We start from the raw sequence: 19,227 nt of genomic DNA, 5'->3' as shown, positions 1-19,227 counted from the left end.
TGATACATCAAGATCTAATAGGGAATCCTTGGGATACTAAGGTGGTTCAATATAATAAAACATATTGTTGCTATAATTCACCATATTCATAGACAGAAAAGTCAGTTCCTTTGCTCAGTCTATTAATAAAAGACATTTGGTAAAGTATATCCATTTGTGATTTTGAAAACAGTTAAGGAAGCAGGAATCAAAAGTTTCTTATTTTGGTAAAGGTTATATTTCAAAAAATCTGTAACCACCAGTATACATAACGGAAAAACCTCAGGTACCCAAGACAAGAATGTTCACTATAATTACTAGCTTAACATAGCACAAAGCCTATGGGCAACATGGCAAGACCCCATTTACCAAAAATAAATTTAAAACATTTTAATTAGCTGGCATGGTGGTGTGTGCCTGTAGTCCTACCTACTTGGGAGGCCAAGGCAGGAAGATTGCTTGAGCCCAGGAGTTTGAGCTTACTGTGAGCTGTGATCACACCCCTGCACTCCAGCCTGGGTGACAAAGGAAGACCCTGTCTCTAAAAAATAAAAAAATACAAATACACATAAAAATTAGCACTAGACCAACAATGACTGTGTACCATGAACTGAAAAATATTAATTTTACCATTTGCATCTGAGGTTAACAATATGTCAATGACTTAAATAATATCATACCTCTAAGAGTAATTTCTCCTGTATTTCCATGACAAATGTTAGATAATTTTCCATTTTTTCCATTCAACAAAATAAACAGGAAATATAATTAAAGTTTTACTTGAGGATTGTGATTTAGAAAGGAAGACAGGAATTAAGAATAATCCTTAGTTCTCTTCCTAATTTTCACCTCTCTCACTGATACATATGTATTATTTTCTTTTTGTGTCTTTTAGAATCTAATAAACATGTTCTATATTATATAACAAACTAGAATATATGGATTATCTTTAGTCTTCCTTACCAAGTTCTTAACTCTGCTGGCTCTGGGGCGCTGGACATACCATGTAAGAAGAAAAATGTTTTAACTCCATTGAACTTATTCAGAAGCATTGGAAGTTGGTTCAGCAATATTCAACTTTGCCCAGCAATGTTTATGAAAGTTTCATATATAGAATAGTGTAAGTATGTGCAATACAGAATGTATACTCTCAAAAACTAAGAGACAAAGTATGGAGATCCTAAACTCTGTTGACATAGAAGAGGGTGGATGTCTCCAAGAAACAGCCTTCTATAGAAAATGGCTTGTATGAGTTGGGATTCTTCAGAGAAGCAGAACCAATAGGATGTTGGCAGAGAGAGATTTATTTTAAGTAATTGACTCACACTACTGTGGGAGCTGGCACATTCGAAATCTGCAGGCAGGCTGGAGACCCAGAAAGAGCTGATGTTGCGGCTCGAGTCTGAAGGCAGTCCAGAGGCAGAATTCCCTCTTCCTTGGGGGAACCTCAGTCTTTGCCCTTAAGACCTTCAACTGATTGGAAGGGCCACTTAAATTATGGAGGGTAATCTGCTTTACCCAAAATCTATTGATTTAAATGTAAATCTCATCTAAAAAATACCTTCACAGCAATATCTAGACTGGTATTCAAATGTCTAGAAACCATAGCCTAGCCAAGTTAACACATAAAATTAACTGTCACTTGGCTCAAGGTGAAACTTCCAGATCAATGTGGCAGGTGTGTTGAGGAAGGAAGTGAACTCAGTTCTAACTAAGTAGGGCAGCCGAATCATCACTGAAGTGTGGCACTGGCCTTTCGCCAAGGTAACGTGGCAAAGTTTTAAATTAGGATAGGTACCAGGCAAAAGCTGGGTGAATCGATGGAGGCTTTTGTGCCAACCTTCACAGACTGGCTGCGTCAGACTGCCCTGGATAGCATACAAAGGAAAAAAAGACAAATTACAAGCGTTTAATCCAAACTCACAACATGAATGAAAAACTGTAAATGCCTCTACAGCAGTTTTAAAGGCTATCAGTTTTAAAGGCTATCTTTTCTCCTGCAACCCAGCACAGATATGGCTGAGGGTCAAGCCCAGGGGCTTATGATAAAGATTATGAAGTTGTAGAAATGTTTGTTGCATCATCCAACAGCGGCTGTTGTGATAAGGCAAGACCACTGGTTGAGATAGACTGGACCCTGAGATATGAAATAGGGACATATGAGCAGACACAGAGAAGTCTGAGTGAGAACTATGAATCACCACACCCCCCTGAGGGTCCTTGCTGGAAGAAGCAGACTCACTGTATTAGTTATTAATACACTGTATTATAACGAATGACACCAGCTTAAAAAAACGGACATTTACTATTAGGTGTTACTGGGACAATAGGGGATTTTTTAATATGGATTGTGTGTTTGATAATATGGTATCAATTTCAAGTATCTTGGGGGTGATGACAGTATTAGGATTATGCAGGAGAAATGTCTTTATTCTTAAATCATACATGACAAAATATTAAGAATTCAAGTGGCATAATTTCCAAAGATTACTCTCAGATTGTTTAACAAAATGGTTCTTCAACAGTAAACAGATAAACAAAACATTGTCTATTCATACAACAGAGTACTATGTAAGCAATGAAACTTCACGAACTACTGAAAATGTGACAACATGGATGACTATCATAGAAACAAAATACTAAGTGAAGAAGCCAGACTTGCAAAAATACATACTGTATGTTTCCATTATCTATTGCAGTGCAGCACGCCAACACCAAACTTAATGGCTTAAAAAAAAAATCATTTTATTATCTCTTGTGAATCTGTGAATTAACTGGACTCTAAGAACCACTGATGTAGTCCATGAACCAAAGCACATATTCACGGCAGCAGCTCCACCCAGCACCTCACACCTGTGATGTTTACTGGCTGCCCATTGGATTTGAACACCTTTAGAGTACTGTGACATTTCCCCTACCTTTTGAGTCCTGCCTCCCTAAAGTAGAAACCAGAAAGCTCACTTCCCCAAACCTTCTTTGAAGCTAGAGCACCTAAGTTCCACCAATTAAATTCATCCACCTAAGACTTCAGTTACAAAGGGAGCCACAGGAGGAACGAAGGTGTGGGGGAGCGGAGCACCTTTTACTGTATTTATTTCTCTGGCAAAGGTGACAGAAGTAGCAACTGTCTTTTAAGGAAGCAGTGGGTTTTCTCCTTTTTTTTTTTTTAAGTGAAGTTCCTGAAACAGAAGTGGTTTAGGAGGTGTCTTCAGTGGTGGCTGCAGCAACGTCCAGGTGCTAACAACAGAACAAGCAGCAGCGTCTAGAAGCCGTGGGGCAGCAGCAGTGGTGTGGCTCATCAGACCTGCTTTCTGTGTGGTCTGAGCCTTTACACACATGTGCCTCTCATCCGTAGTTCCAGCATTTCCTCTCTATAAGTCTAGTTCTGAGAGAAATTTCTTTGGTAGACTTTTCAAAGTTTTACCAAACTCAAAGAAGGAACCAGGAAGAATACAAGAGCCTTGATCCAAAGAGTATTTGAAAAACAGAGCTGTATCTCTCAGTGAGGAAATACTTTCTAGGCAGAGATTCAAAGTGGCTAATGTACTAGAGGGCAATAAAATCATAACCTTGGCGTTATCTTCTTTACCAGAGAAAAAGAGAAAGCCAGCATCCCTTATCAGCTCTCTGCTGATTAACCTCTAATTGCACAGGGCTGGCCGGGTTCTTCTTAGGCAAATTACAATCTCTGAGACACTCAGGTTTTGATCAGGCAGGGTTATGAGCAAAGGTTCAAGTGTGATATTAAATAATCAAGCACGTACAATTTTGCCTTACTTATAATTTTGAAACACTTTTCCTACACAATTTCTGACCTTAAGGGGCAGAATTAACCAAATAAAACTTTTCAGAAATGCTCTAATTCAGTTCCACTCATTTTATCGTCTCTAACTGGCCTGTTTTAGGGTTAAGATATAAAGAGCCCCTTGTCGTGTAGTCAGCAAAACAAAAGTCTTATGCTATGAAGCCTCGAGAAATCACCTCTGTCTGGAAGGGCTTAGCCCGTAAGGTCATAATCATATTTACTTCTTTCATGATCTAGTAATAATTGTGTTGTCACTCATCAACTCATTTATTCTGAGAACTCTCCCTCAGGAGAACTCAACAGCTAAGGATTTTGCTTGCAGTGCCTGTAACTGTGGATTTTAACCCATTTTCTCTGAGATGCCCAAAGTTCACCAGTGATCTGGACTTGTCACAAGTAACATCCTTTTCCACCTGTCAGGTGGGGACTCAATAAGCTATGAGTTCCTATCCTAGGAGGACTTTGTAAGCTCTGTTTCTACATATGAACTGCAATCCTTGCTCTTTAATGATCTAATACCCAATTAAATGAGATTTTCCCTTAAATATAACATTTCTGGCATAATCATGATTCCAGATTTATAGGTAGAAGGACTATTGAACCATTGCACATTTAATACATGGCTATAAAAACATAAAGTGATCCATAAAAGCACCTAGCATAGTTTGCAGAAAAGAACTGTATGTCAAATTTTCTATAGAATCATCGTATATTTTACCAGTGATCCTATCTATAAAAATGCTTGGTTGTTTATAGATGTATGGGAGCAAATTTTCACTCAATGTTCTTTCACAAAGGATAGTTGAGATTTTTCTAAGCTTAAAATATTGTAAAAGTACTTTCCAGAATCCCAGTCAATAGAGTCATTATATCATCCTCAATTTCTCCTAATTACCTTGTAAACTATATTGAGATTTACTATAGCTTATCTTTCCTGAATTCTGAGATTCCTTGGGAACAAGATACCATTCAAAGAACTTTAAGTTTCATTTTTCACAAGCATAGGCTGAAATTGAGGAGTGTAGATAGACAAACCAAGAAGAAATAAAATGCTTTCTCATAGGCTTATCAGAAAATAGAACATTTATTCCAAAGGGCAGGCTTATCAGAAAAAAAAAATGAACATTTAAAATAGTATCTACAATATTCTAAAATAAATCATCATAATTAAACATTGGTTTACAACTTTACCCAGTCTCATTTCTTGTTCCATTGATCTGGGGTTAGCAGACTATGTTGATGAATGCATCTGCTTCTGTACTAAAACAGTCCTATAAATGCTAATTTTTATGTCCCCTGGCATAATCTGACCAGGGGTGGCAACATCAGCCTAAACTAGTAAATTTGTTCTTGCAATTCTATTCTCTGCAGTATCAAGTGTCAAGAATATCTAGTAGAGGCCGGGTGCGGTGGCTCATGACTATAATCCCAGCACTTTAGGAGGCCAAGGTGGGCACATCACTTGAGGTCAGAAGTCAGAGACCAGCCTGGCCAACATGGTGAAATCCCATCTCCACTAAAACTACAAAAATTAGCCAGGTGTGGTGGCATGTACCTGTATTCGGGAGGCTGAGGCAGGAGAATCACTTGAACCCAGGAGGCAAGGGTTGCATTGAGCCAAGATCTTGCCACTGCACTCCAGCCTGGGCAACAGGGTGAGACTCTATCTCAAAAAAAAAAAATTGTAGAGTCATTTCCACGGAGCCTCTGAGGTTGTCCTTCCTGCTGTTTCTCTCAAAAGACCCAGCTTTTGATGAGCAACTTATAGCAGAGGCCTTCAGACAAGCATGAGGATAAAGCAGAAAGCATCTGTTCACAGCAAGGCCAGACAGCTCTGTTTAATTTATTACAGTGACCGACAATATCGGACTAGAAGAGTAGAATCTTCCATTTCACCATTGCACAAGGACTAAGAGTCATTAGTCCAAAGATATGAACACACTTTAGACAGTGAGGGCATTGACAACTTTCCATGGTCTTCTTTCCGATCTACCCTTTAAAGTGTGCATTAGGACTCCTACGAATTGACAACAGTATTTTAAACCCAGAAGCAAAATCTTCTTCAAAATGAATGTATTAACAGTCACCATGCCAAACTTGGAGTACGAACAAGAGCATCCTTTTACCCTTACTGAAAACTATGCGGTCACTAAAACGTATATCAATAGTATTTTTAACCTGGACAAAATTAATCTAGAAAATTGAGCTACTGTTTTTTATTTGTCACCTTTTACCACATTGTGGGTTTGAGACACAGGGTAGCTCTTTTGATAGTACAGCCTTAATTTAAAATATATAAATCATGCCAAACACATCTAATTACTTTTAGCTTCCTTCACAGGCGCAGGAAGGTGAAAGATTAAGCCTTTGGCTCCACCTAGTGGCAAAAGGGGAGTGGCTGTCTAGTGAGAAAAAAAAAAGATTTGAAGGCGTGAAAAATAGCTTGACAGTGTTAGTATTCTGGATTCAGGGTATGAGGTTTGAAGGAGGCAACAATAAAAAAGAATTTTCAGAGAAACTGGTCACTTAAGTGCATAGGTACCTGAGAGTGAGCAACTGTTATAGTTTTGATATCTCAATAACCGAGTGACAATGAAACATTTGAAAATAAACATAAGGAAGGTAACAAGTATAAGAAAATTTAGGTGTTTCAGAAGCAAATGGGTTTTTTCGTTGTTTGTTTTTAAAATAATTTAAAAACTTGATGCTATCAGCACAAAGCACTAAAAGTTATCAAGATATTAAGTGAGAGCATTCTGATAAGAAACCACCACTTGCTGGGCAGATTATGCTAAAGGGAAAGAAAAAGTTTTTCCTGTCTCTTTAAGTGTAGAGCGTATATTCCAAGATCAATTTTAAATGACAAATCCTCTCCTTTTTTGCTTATTAATTCGAATTCATCATTATGTGTGTGTTTTACAGAAATACATATATAGTTGAATGACAATTTTATTTAAAGCTTTCAACTTTAGTTTTAAAATGTAGTTAATCTTATCAATACAATACATGAAGGTATATCCACACAGAATTTACCACCTTAATTTGAGTTTTGCAAAATTAAATATGGACAAAGGTATATACATAGAAAGTCACTTAGTGACCCCAATAATTTTCTGATTCTCTAGTTTATAATAGAACATTTATTTTAGGAAACCAGCGGCCAGCCCCAGTTACTACGTAGATAACATCGGAGTACGCTAAGATATGATATACTTAAGAATATGTTTAGGTAATAAAAAGTCCACTTATTCAATAACTCAACTGAAAATTAGTCCAAAGTAACAAAATCATTTGAGGCTGCAAAACAACATTATCACTACTGATATTAGGAGTTTTCCAAAGAGGTAAAATTCTAAAATTTTTACATAGAGTGCAAGCGAAGTAACTAAGTCAAATGACTTGCAATATTTTTCTGAAATTCACAGGAGTCAATAGTTTTTTTTTTTTTTTTTTTAAATCTCTTGTAACATTTAATTAAATACATTTTCATTTAAGTTTGCTTCCCACAAACCACTGACACACTCATTGACACAGTGAATGAGTCTAGTGACAGGAAACAAATTATTTTTGTTAGGTCATTTCTAATACTCTGCCTCCAACAAAATAAAGAGGACCTATTCAAGCTGTCAGCTGTTATATCATTTAAAGTAATTTTGGGGAGGAGGCCAGGCAGTAGGATTGCTTGAGGCCAGGAGTTCAAGACCAGCCATGGGCAACATAATGAGGCCCTATCTCTATGAATAATAATAATAATAATAACAGAATCAGTCAGGCATAGTCAGATGTGTCTGTAGTCCTAGATACTCAAAAGACTGAGGCAGGAGGATCATTTGAGCCCAGGAGTTCGAGGTTACAGTGAGCTATGATTGCACCACTACACTTCATCTTGGGTGATGGGGCCAGCCAAACACCACAGAAAAAATTGTGACTCCACTCCCACCAGCTAAGGTCAAATGAGGAGCCTAGACTTTCACCCTCACCTGACTGTAATAAGGAACCCAACACTTCAACACACACATGCACACACACCAGGATGGTGTCAGAGAAAGTGAGTAGGGAGTCAGGATGTTCATGCCCCCTTGGTGAAAATGTACTCCCTTCCCCAAGCCCCTGAAATGTCAGTGGAAACCTAGACTTCCATTCCCCACCCTCCTCTAGGGTGGTGGCAGACAATGCCTAATGGAGAGTGAGGATTTTCATCACCACCCAGAGTTAATCCAGCAACCACTCCCTGATACCTACTACTCACTCCTCCACTCCACTGTTCCATCTTGGTGTCAGTAGAGGTCATGTGAGGGATAGTATGTGGCACTCCTATCCCAACCAGCCAGGGAGGTATTAGTGGGCACCTGAGAGGGAGGCAGAATTTCTCTCCCCACTCAGTAATAATGAGGACCCATCTGAGGTGTCAATGAAGGCAGAGTGAGAAACCTGGGCTCCTACCCCTACCTAGAGTCATGAAGCTCCCCTACCTACCTACTGGAGTGGTGTTAAAAGAAGCCAACTAAAACAAAGAGTTTAAATAAGACAATAGCCTTATAACATAATGCCTGAAATGTCCAAGTTTTAATTGGAAATTATTTGTCATATCAGGAACCAGGAATACCTCAAACTGAATTAAAAAAAAAAAAAAAAAAAAAAAAAAAAAAAAAAAAAAAACAACAACAATAAAATAGATGCCAAAACGGAAAGAAACGCCTGATGAAGATTTTAAAGCCACCATTATTAAAATGCTTTGATGAGCAATTAACACTTAAAGAATGAAAAAATAGGATGTCCAGTTCTGTGGTTTAAAAAAAGAAGAAAAGAGCAGAAAAGAAAAAAATAGGATGTTTCAGCATAAAAATAGGATATATAGGGAAGAAAATGTGGAAATTTTAGAACTGAAAAGTACAATAGCCAAAATAAAAAGCACAATAAACAAGCTCAGCAGCAGGAGGGAACAGAGGAAAGAATTAGCTACCTTGAAGAGAGAACAATAGCAATCACCCAATCTGAACAAAGGAAAGAAAGAAAATGCACGGAAAAAAATGGACAAAGCCTCAGGGACCCATGGGGCTATAACAAAAGATTTAATGTTCATGTACTCAGAGTCCCAAAATGAGGAAAAAGAGAGTGAATCTGAAAAAAATTGTCAAATAAATATGGTTGAAAACTTCCCAAATTTGGCAGAAGACATAAACTTAGTGATTTAAGAAGGTGAGTGAACCCCAAACAGGAGAAACCCAAAGAAAGCCACACCAAAACCATAGTAATTAACTAAAAACTAAAGACAAAAAAAGTCTTGAAAGCAGTAAGAGATAAATGACATCTAACAGGTGAAAAAAATGACAGCAAAATTTTCATCAGAAACTGTGTAAGCTTAAAGGAGGTCACCACATTTTTCCAGTGCTGAAAGGAAAAAAAAAAATGTCAACTTAGAACACTGTATCAGCAAAAATATCCAGGGAAATTAAGACATACACAGATGAGGGAAAACTAACAGAATTTGTCACTAACAGGTCGACCCTAAAAAAACCAAAAAGTTAAATTGAGGACAGTTGGAACATCAGGAAGGAAGAAAGAACATGTCAAGAAAAAATATGGGTTAAAAAATGGACTTTACTTCTTCTCTTGAGTTATCTAAATTATAGGATTGAAGAAAAACCTTTAATACTGTATCATATGGTTATAAATGTATATAGAGAAAATACTACAGGCAATTATAAATGAAGGAGGGTAAACAAACATAAAGGGAGAAGAAATTTCTACACATCACTCAGACTGGTAATTAATGACAATAAATAAGTTACATAAATATAATGTAATACCTAGAACAACCACTAAAAGAGCTATACAAAGAGGTACACACACGTACACACACACAGCTATAGATAAATTAAAGTGGAATTTTAAAATTATTTAGGAAGCACTGACAAAGAAAACAAAGAAATGAAAAACAGAGTGAACAAACAGAAAACAAAAATAAAATGTCAGACTTAAGCCTGGACATAACAATATTATAGGAAATATAAATGGCCTAAATACATCAATTATACGAGACAAAGCTTGGCAGAATAGATTTAAAAATATGACTCTGTCGGGTGCAGTGGCTCATGCCTGTAATCCCAGCACTTTGGGAGGCCGAGGTGGGTGGATCACGAGGTCAGGAGTTAACCATCCTGGCTAACATGGTGAAACTCCGTCTTTACTAAAAATACAAAAATTAGCCAGCTGGGCTGGGCACGGTGGCTCAAGCCTGTNCTTGAACCCGGGAGCTGGAGGTTGCAGTGAGCTGAGATCATGCCACTTCACACCACTGCACTCCAGCCTGGGCAACAGAGCGGGACTCCGTCTCAAACAAAAAAAAAAAGTCAATTATTTGCTGTTTATGATAAACTCACTTCAAATATAATGATATAGGTGGTTCATAAGCTAAAGGATAGAAAAACATATATCAGGCAAAAATAATAAATAAAGGGTGGCTATATTAATATCAAATAAATTTAGAACAAAAAAATTACTAGAAATGGGTAGGGACACTATATAATGATAAAAGGGTAAATCTACCAAAAAGACACAGCAATCTTAAATATGTATGCACCAAACAACAGGGCTGCAAATTACATAAAGCAAAAACTGATAGAACTGAAAAGAAAATAGGCAAATCAACAATGATAGTTGAAGACTTCAATAGTTTTCTCTCAACAATTGATTAAACAAATAGACAAAAATTGAAAAAAAAATAGAAGAATAAACAACATCAAACAATAAGATCTAATCAACATTTACAGAACACTCCAATCAACAACAAAAAATACATTATTTTCTTTTTCCTTGCTTTTAGTAGATTCCACAAGATTTTCTCTTTTTTTTTTTTTCCTTTTATTTTAAGTTCAGGGGTACATGTGCAGGTCTGTTACACAGGTAAACTAGTGTCATGGAGGTTTGTTGTACAGATTACTTCATCATCCAGGAGTTAAGTCTAGTACCCATTAGTTACTTTTTCTGATCCTCAGCCTCCTCCCAACCTCCACCCTCCAATAGGTCCCAGGATGTGTTTTCCCTCTCTATGGTGTTCCATCATTTAGCCCCCACTTATAAGTGAGAACATGCAGTATTTGGTTTTCTGTTCCTGCATTAGTTTGCTAAGGATAATGGCCTCCAGCTCCATCTGTGTCCCTGCAGAAGACATGATCTCATTCTTTTTATGGCTGCATAGTATTCCATGGCAGAATACACATTTATTTATTTATTTATTTTGAGATGGAGTTTCACTCTTAATGCCCACACTGGAGTGCAATGGCACAATCTCGGCTCACTGCAACTTCTGCCTCCCAGGTTTGAGCAATTCTCCTGCCTCAGCCTCTCAAGTAACTGAGATTACAAGCACACGCCACCATGCCTGGCTAATTTTTTTTTTTTTTTTTTTTTTTTTTTTTTTTTTTTGGTAGAGATGAGGTTTCATCATGTTGCTTAGGCTGGTCTCAAACTCTTGACCTCAGGTGGTCCACCCACCTCAGCCTCCCAAAGTGCTAGGATTACAGGCATGGGCCACCACACCCAGCCAGAATACACATTTTTTTTAAGTGCCTACAGAATATATGCCAAGATAGACCATATCTAAGACAATAAAACAAACACCAACAAATTTTTTAAATAAAATCATAAAGAAAGTATTCTCCTACCACAATGGAACCAAACCAGAAATCAACAACAGAAAAATAACAGGAAAATCTCTAAACATTTGGAGACAAAACAACACACTTAGAAATACATGGGTCAAGGAGGAAGTCTCAAGGAAACTTTTAAAAAATACACACAATAAACACAACTAAACAAAATTGAAAATATGCTGTATTAGAATTTGTGGGATACAGTTATAGTAGTTATAAGAGGTAAATTTAAGTTCCAGGGTACATGTGCAGGATGTGCAGGTTTGTTACATAGGTAAACATGTGCCATGGTGGTTTGCTGCACATATCAACCCATTACCTAGGCATTAAGCCAAGCATGCATTAGCTATTTTCCTGATGCTCTCCCTCCTCCCACCCCTCCCCAGACAGACCCCAGTGTGTGTTTTCTCCCTCCGTGTGTCCATGTGTTTTCATTGTTCAGCTCCCACTTACAAGTGAGAACATGTGGTGTTTGGTTTTCTGTTCCTGCATTAGTTTGATGAGGATATGGCTTCCAGCTTCATTCATGTCTCTGCAAACAACAGGATCTCATTCCTTTTATGGCTGTATAGTATTTCATGGTGCATATGTACATTTTCTTTATCCAGTCNACTTTTAAAAAATACACACAATAAACACAACTAAACAAAATTGAAAATATGCTGTATTAGAATTTGTGGGATACAGTTATAGTAGTTATAAGAGGTAAATTTAAGTTCCAGGGTACATGTGCAGGATGTGCAGGTTTGTTACATAGGTAAACATGTGCCATGGTGGTTTGCTGCACATATCAACCCATTACCTAGGCATTAAGCCAAGCATGCATTAGCTATTTTTCCTGATGCTCTCCCTCCTCCCACCCCTCCCCCAGACAGACCCCAGTGTGTGTTTTCTCCCTCCGTGTGTCCATGTGTTTTCATTGTTCAGCTCCCACTTACAAGTGAGAACATGTGGTGTTTGGTTTTCTGTTCCTGCATTAGTTTGATGAGGATATGGCTTCCAGCTTCATTCATGTCTCTGCAAACAACAGGATCTCATTCCTTTTTATGGCTGTATAGTATTTCATGGTGCATATGTACATTTTCTTTATCCAGTCTGTCATTGATGGGCAGTTGGGTTGATTCCATGTCTTTGCTATTGTGAATAGTACTGCAATGAACATACACGTGCGTGTATTTTTATAATAGAATGATTTGTATTCCTTTGGGTATTTACCCAGTCATGGGATTGCTGGGTCAAATGGTATTTCTGGTTCTAGATCTTTGAGGAATTGCCACACTGTCTTCCACAATGGTTGAACTAATTTGCATTTCATCAACAATGTAAAGAAACAAGGTTCTCCGCAACCTTGTCAGCATCTGTTGTTTCTTGAGTTTTTAATAATTGCCATTCTGACTGGCATGAGATGGCATTTCATTGTGGTTTTAATTTGCATTTGAGAAGTAAATTTAAAACACTAACTGCATACATTGGAAAAGAAGAAAAGTCTCAAACCAATAATCTAAGCTCTCACCTCAAGAATCTAGAAAAAGAACAGCAAAATAAAACGCCAGCAGAACAGTGAAACTGAAAACAGATCAACAAAAGCAAAAACAAAAAAAAATCAATGAAGCAAAGAGCTGGCTCTCTGAAAGATTAATAAAATTGGCAAACCACTAGTAAGGCTCAGAAAGTAAAAAAGAAGACAGCAGACAGAAGCTATGAAATGAAATGGGATATCACCAAAGATTCTACAGACATCAAAAGGATAATAAAATAATACTATGAACAATTCTACACACATAAATTTGACACTTAAATGAAATGGATCATTTTTTCAAAAAATATAAAGTGCCACAACTCACTAAATATAAAATAATTAATTCAAAATTTCTATACCTATTAAGGAAATTAAATTCATAGTTTAAAAACTCACAAAAGGAAATATTTAGGAACAAATAGTTTTAATGAGGCATTCTACCAAAGATTTAAAGAAGAATTAACACCAATTAACAATCTCTTCCAGAAAATAGAAGCAGAGGAAGCATTTCCCAGTTTATTTTATAAAGCTAGAATTACCCCAATACCAAAATCAAACAATGACAATGGGAAGAAAAGAAAACTGTAGACTAATATTCCTCATGATGCAGCAATCTTTAACTAAACATTAGCAAGTGGGATTTACCAATATATAAAAAGAATTATGTACAATGACCACGTGAGAGTTATCCCAGGGATGCAAAGCTGGTTGGATATTCATAAGTAATTAATGTAATCCATCATATTACAGGCTGAAGAGGAAAATTTACTTGTTCATATCAATTAATGAATAAAAAGTATTTAACCTACTTTAACACCCATTCATTATTTTTTTTAAATCTCAGAAATACAGGAGTAGATAATATCTTTCTTTACTTGATAAAGATCATCTACAAAACTCCTATGGCTAACATACTTCATTTTGAAAGACTGAATAGTTTCTACCTACAATCAGGAACAAGGCAAGAATGTCCACTGTCACCACTCTTATTCACAGTGTTCGAAGTTCTAGACAGTGCAATAGGCATGAAAAAGGAGATTAAAGGCATACAGATTGTGAAGTAAGAAATAAACAGTTCCCATTTGTAAGTGACATGATTGTCTATGTAGAAAATCACAAGGAATCTACAGAAAACCTTCTAGAATATGTGATTTCAGCAAATTAACAGAATACAGGACAAACAAACCAGTTTCAATTATATTTCTACATACTCACAATGAACAGGTGATACCAAAAATATTGTTATTTTTATTATTATTATTATTTTGAGATGGAGTCTCACTCTGTCACCCAGGCTGGAGTGCAGTGCCATGATCTCGGCTCACTGCAAGCTCCACCTCCCGGGTTCATGCCATCCTCCTGCCTCAGCCTTCCCAGTAGCTGGGACTACAGGCACCCGCCATCACGCTCAGCTAATTTTTTGTATTTTTAGTAGAGACGGGGTTTCACCGTGTTAGCCAGGAAGGTCTCGATCTCCTGACCTCGTGATCAGCCCGCCTCGGCCTCCAAAAGTGCTAGGATTACAGGCATTAGCCACTGTGCCTGGCCCAAAAATATAAATATATTATTTCCAATTACTCAAATACATGAAACACTTATGTGTAAATCTAACAAAACATGTAAGGCTTGCAAGCTAAAAACTATGCAATGCTGGTGAATGATATCAAAGAAGATCTATTTAGTCTCTAGCTACATAGAGAGCAATACTGTTCATGGATTGGAAGACTCAACATAGTAAATATGTCAATTCTCCCCGAACTGATATACAAGTTTAACACAATTCCAATCAAAATTTTTGCAAGATTTGTTGATTATAGGTAGGATTATTCTAAAATTTACATGGAAAGGCAAAGGAACTAGAATATCTAAAATATTCTTTTTTCGTGTTATTATATTTTATTGCAGTGCGTGTAGTGTATACTAACTTAAAGGGAAAAAATATAAACAAAATGAAAGACATGGAGGAAATGGCATCTTGCTTTAATCTTCAACTTGAAGTTACCCTTAACAATTCATTTACACCATTATGCCAAATTGTAGTCATCCCTGCAGATCCATCTCTAGAGGAAAATCTAACTTGAATCATATGGTTCATATTTTGACTAGTTCATAGCATATCAATTAGCAACTTATGACTTGAAAATACTTTTTCTCAGTTGCATTTGACTACCTAAAATTCTACCGAGCATGCTGTTTAGCATGTCTTACTCCTCTGAAATCATCATCTACTTTCTAAAAATCGGAAAATTAGTTTGCTTGTGATTTGAAATTCAAAAAAGTTTGTAGAAAACACAAAAAGAATAAACTATGTAAAGTCTTATCCTTTCTTCTCTCTAAAACAGCTACTTCTACAAAAAGAAGAGTAAGTGGATACTTTCTAACAACTCAAAAACAAGAAAACCAAAATCAGAGGGTGCATGAATATATGTGCACAGGTATGTACAGACTTAATCTCTATATTCCCCAAAACAGGCTTAAACAGGTAATCCCAGCATTCTAAATTCAGAAAGCAAAAATCAACAGTTTTGTTTCTAAATCAGCGGTATTACTAGCTGAAGTGTTTAGTAGAATACTGCACCTATAAATCAGCAGTACTTTGATTATATACCATTTAATAAATCAAAATAATAAGCACATTCTTCTAACAGCAAAGAATTCTTCCACTTTTTATTTATTTTGACATATTGATATTTCTGTAAACTTGCAAGTGGAAGATAAGCTGTTCAATGAAAGACTTCTTACGTATATGATATAGAGAAATTATTTTAGAAGTCTGTTCATATAACAGATTATTTTGGCACTAACAGAAATTGTACACAATCCATCAGTTGTATGGCTAGAAATGAAACCATCACGAAACCAAGACACACAGAGCTTTCCTGCACTTAGTTTCAGGAAAAAGTTCCCAAATAATTCTTTACTGTGTTAGAAGAATAAAGTACATTTGTCATAGTATACATTATCGTATTCCCTTATAGTAGGGATTAAAGTTTTTTTTTTTTTTTGGACGGAGTCTCGCTCTGTCGCCCAGGCTGGAGTGNAGTTTTTAAATTAAATAATGTTCCCAGGTTTACTTCTGTCTGTACCTTCAGGAATAATCATATCACTGGTTATATATAATTCTCTCCTCATGCAAAAAAAAAAAAAAAAAAAAAAATAAAAAAAAAAAAACCCCCAGTTAGTTTTTTTTTTAAGTTTAATTAAACCAAAAAAAAAAAAAAAACTGATAAAACAAAAACCCTCAGTTAGTTGTTTTCTTAAGTCTAATTAAGCCAAGCAAACTAATAATAGCAATTTAATTAGTAAGCTGTAAATCAGAGAGGTATAGAAATCTAGCGGTTAAACTGTATTTCCTGCCTATGGGGTACTGCTGCTACTCAACCTATTTTCTTCATGTATTAGAAGAATTAATAGACATTGATGGTCAAAATAAGAATTTCAATATTGCTGCAAACGACATGAGAGAAAGACTTCCTAATGTGTGATAATCCTAATGATCCTTTAAAAGGTAAAGGATTGTGTGTATATGTGTGGAAAGGAGTAGGAAATAAAAGCAGGAGGTTAAGACAGGTATTTAAAGGGAATGCCGAGATAGCTACATTACAATATTTATTTTTTAAAAAACTGAAGTCTGCCCAGTGTACCAAAAACATTTAAAAAAAAAAAAAAAAAAAAAGAGCAGACATCAATGCAAGTTTAACCTGATAATTTGTGAGAAAAAAAAAGCTAGTTTTGTCGAGAAACAGTCTAGTCCTTTCCTTGTAAACACAAAGAAACACAACAAGAATTTTAAAGATAGTAGGCCAGAAAATGCAACAGTAACTCTTAAATCCTTTTCAATTAAACAGACAAATCAAGTTGAAGACAAGTGTTAAAATACTATTCAGCCTGAAGATTTATCAACCTATATATCCTGTTGTTCAATTGGCTTTTGATTTTAAAAAAAATCAACAAACTTTATAAGAGCTACCACCACATTTAGAATGATGAAAATAAATTAGTTCTCCCCCAAAGATATTGTTGAACCTCTAAAGCATAAAAAGCTATATAATATACAAGTTAACCAATGTTTTCAGAAAAGCAATACAGTTTCGAACTGACGGTATTACACTGTATTTGTGGTAAAGTACTAGGCACAAGTATGTGTATATATATATATAGACACACACACATATATACACACATATCAGGCATTTTCATTTCAGTCTAATCAGTCTCTAAGGTTATCATTTAATTACTGGCAATATATAATAACTGGTATGCATTTTGATACTTAAGTCATGATTTGTGGAGAACAAGAAGCAATGTATTATAGCAACTGGGTTCATATCTAACAAACAATTGCAGTGTTGAACAAATCTCTTCTATGAACTTCGTGATTTGTTTTGCTGTTGGTCACTTACAGTAGATCCTTGATTTGATTCTTCCGTATTCATGCTTTCTCCACCTGCAGACTCTAACATTTCTTCATCTCCATCATCATCATATAGGTCTTTTGAAATTGTCCAGCTAGTTTGATATTGAGTCCTTCATTGCAGTGGCACTTCCTTTTCATTCAAATTGTCGCTTTTCTTCTCGTTCTTCAGATGAGAGGTCACTATCCTCCTCTCCACTGCCTTGTTGTTCCTGAACCCGATACTTTGGCTCCAAGTCTTCAGCAGCAGCCAATTTCTTAGCCAAGATATCTGGTGCCATGGCTTCGGGGGTTTCTGTATCACTACATGCACCTTCATCATCACCCATCATACTATGGTAGGGAGTGCTTGGTTCATCTATTTTCATTAAACCATCGTCTTTGTCTGCTGGATGATATGTCGCCAGGATGTTCATTTCATCCCACTTCTGGGATTTTTTGCTCAGCTCCTCGTGGACACTCCCGCGGGGCCGTTCGGCCGACGCCACCATAGAGGGGGTCGTAGAGGTCTTGTCCTTCAGGATCCATCCCCTTGACGGGCCGTTTTGAGGCCGTCGAGGCCGCCATTGCCAGGCGCTCCAGGTGTCGGCTCCGGGTCGCTGCTTGGCGTGGGTCCGCGAAGAGAAGGGTCGGCTTTAGCAGAGACCAGCAGACAGACGCCGAGCCGGCTCAGCGCTAAAGCGGCTGCACCTGCTGCCTCGGAAATGGGTACGGGAGTGGTTGTCAGGACACAACGACCCCGACGCCAGGCCCAACGCAGAACGGGTGGAGGCTCCTCGCACACCCTTAGCCGCCGGCGCTTGACCCACGGCTCGAGGGGAAACGCGGGCCTAGAGCTCCAGGGCGGGAGCGACGCCGACGCCTAAAACATTCTTGAAAAAGAAGAATAAAGTGATTGAAAATCAGTCTGCCCTATTTCAAGTGTTGTTATATACCTACAGTAATCAAGACTGTGTGGTACTAGCAGAGGAATGGACACACAAATCAGCGGAACAAAATAGAGAACGCAGAAAAAGACCCACACAGTCTGCCCAAATGATTTTTGAAAGAGGTACAAAAGAAGTCAATGGAAGAAAATAGCCTTTTAACAAATGGTGAATTGAACAATGGTGAAATGGAACAATTGGGCATCCATAAGCAAGACAATAAAATAAAGATGAACCTTGACCTAGGTCTCACCCCTTATGCAAAAGTTAATTCAAACTGGATTGGATTGCTTGAGTCCAGGAGTTCAAGACCAACCTGGGTAAGATAGCAAGACCCTGTCTATACACAAAAATGAAAAATTATGTTGGTGTGGTGGCTCCTGCCTGTAGTCCCAGCTACTTGGGATGCTGAGGCAGGAGGATTGCTTGAGCCCAGGAGTTCGAGGCTGTCATAAGCTGTGACAGCACCATTGTACTCTAGCCTGAGTGACTAAGCAAGACTCTGTCTCAAAAAAAAAAAAAAAAAAGTCAGAGAAATGCAATACCTTAACCTTTACCAGATACAATTAATTAATTAAAATAAATAAAAGATTATGTAGTAAATGTAAAGCATAAAACTACTAAAAGTTTAGAAAAATAGGAGAAAATATTTGAGATATAGGTCTAGGCAAAGAATTCTTAGGCTTGACATCGAAAGCATGATCTATGAAAGGAAAAACTGATAAATTGAATTTCATCAAAATGTAAAAGTGTTGCTTTGTGAAGATCTGGTAAGTGGATGAAAAAATGAGCTACACAATAGGAGAAAATATTTGCAAACCATATATTGAACAAAGGACTAGTATCTAGAATATATAAAGAACTCTCAAAACTCAACAACAACAAAAACACACATTAAAAATACAATTAGAAAACAGGCAAAAGACTTA

The 19,227-nt window shown here is 36.9% G+C and overlaps 1 pseudogene; it reads right to left on the bottom strand.

The window, feature by feature from the left end:
* Positions 1-17,284: 17,284 nt before the first annotated feature.
* LOC108512975 (protein phosphatase inhibitor 2-like) lies at positions 17,285-18,629 on the bottom strand (annotated as a pseudogene).
* Positions 18,630-19,227: the final 598 nt, after the last annotated feature.

This window comes from Rhinopithecus bieti, unplaced genomic scaffold (assembly GCF_001698545.2).
Source record: "Rhinopithecus bieti isolate Rb0 unplaced genomic scaffold, ASM169854v2 scaffold_31525, whole genome shotgun sequence".
In the NCBI taxonomy this organism is placed as follows: Eukaryota; Metazoa; Chordata; class Mammalia; order Primates; family Cercopithecidae; genus Rhinopithecus; species Rhinopithecus bieti.
The sequence above is the reverse complement of the archived record's forward strand: the minus strand, read 5'-3'. Positions and strand labels throughout refer to the sequence as shown.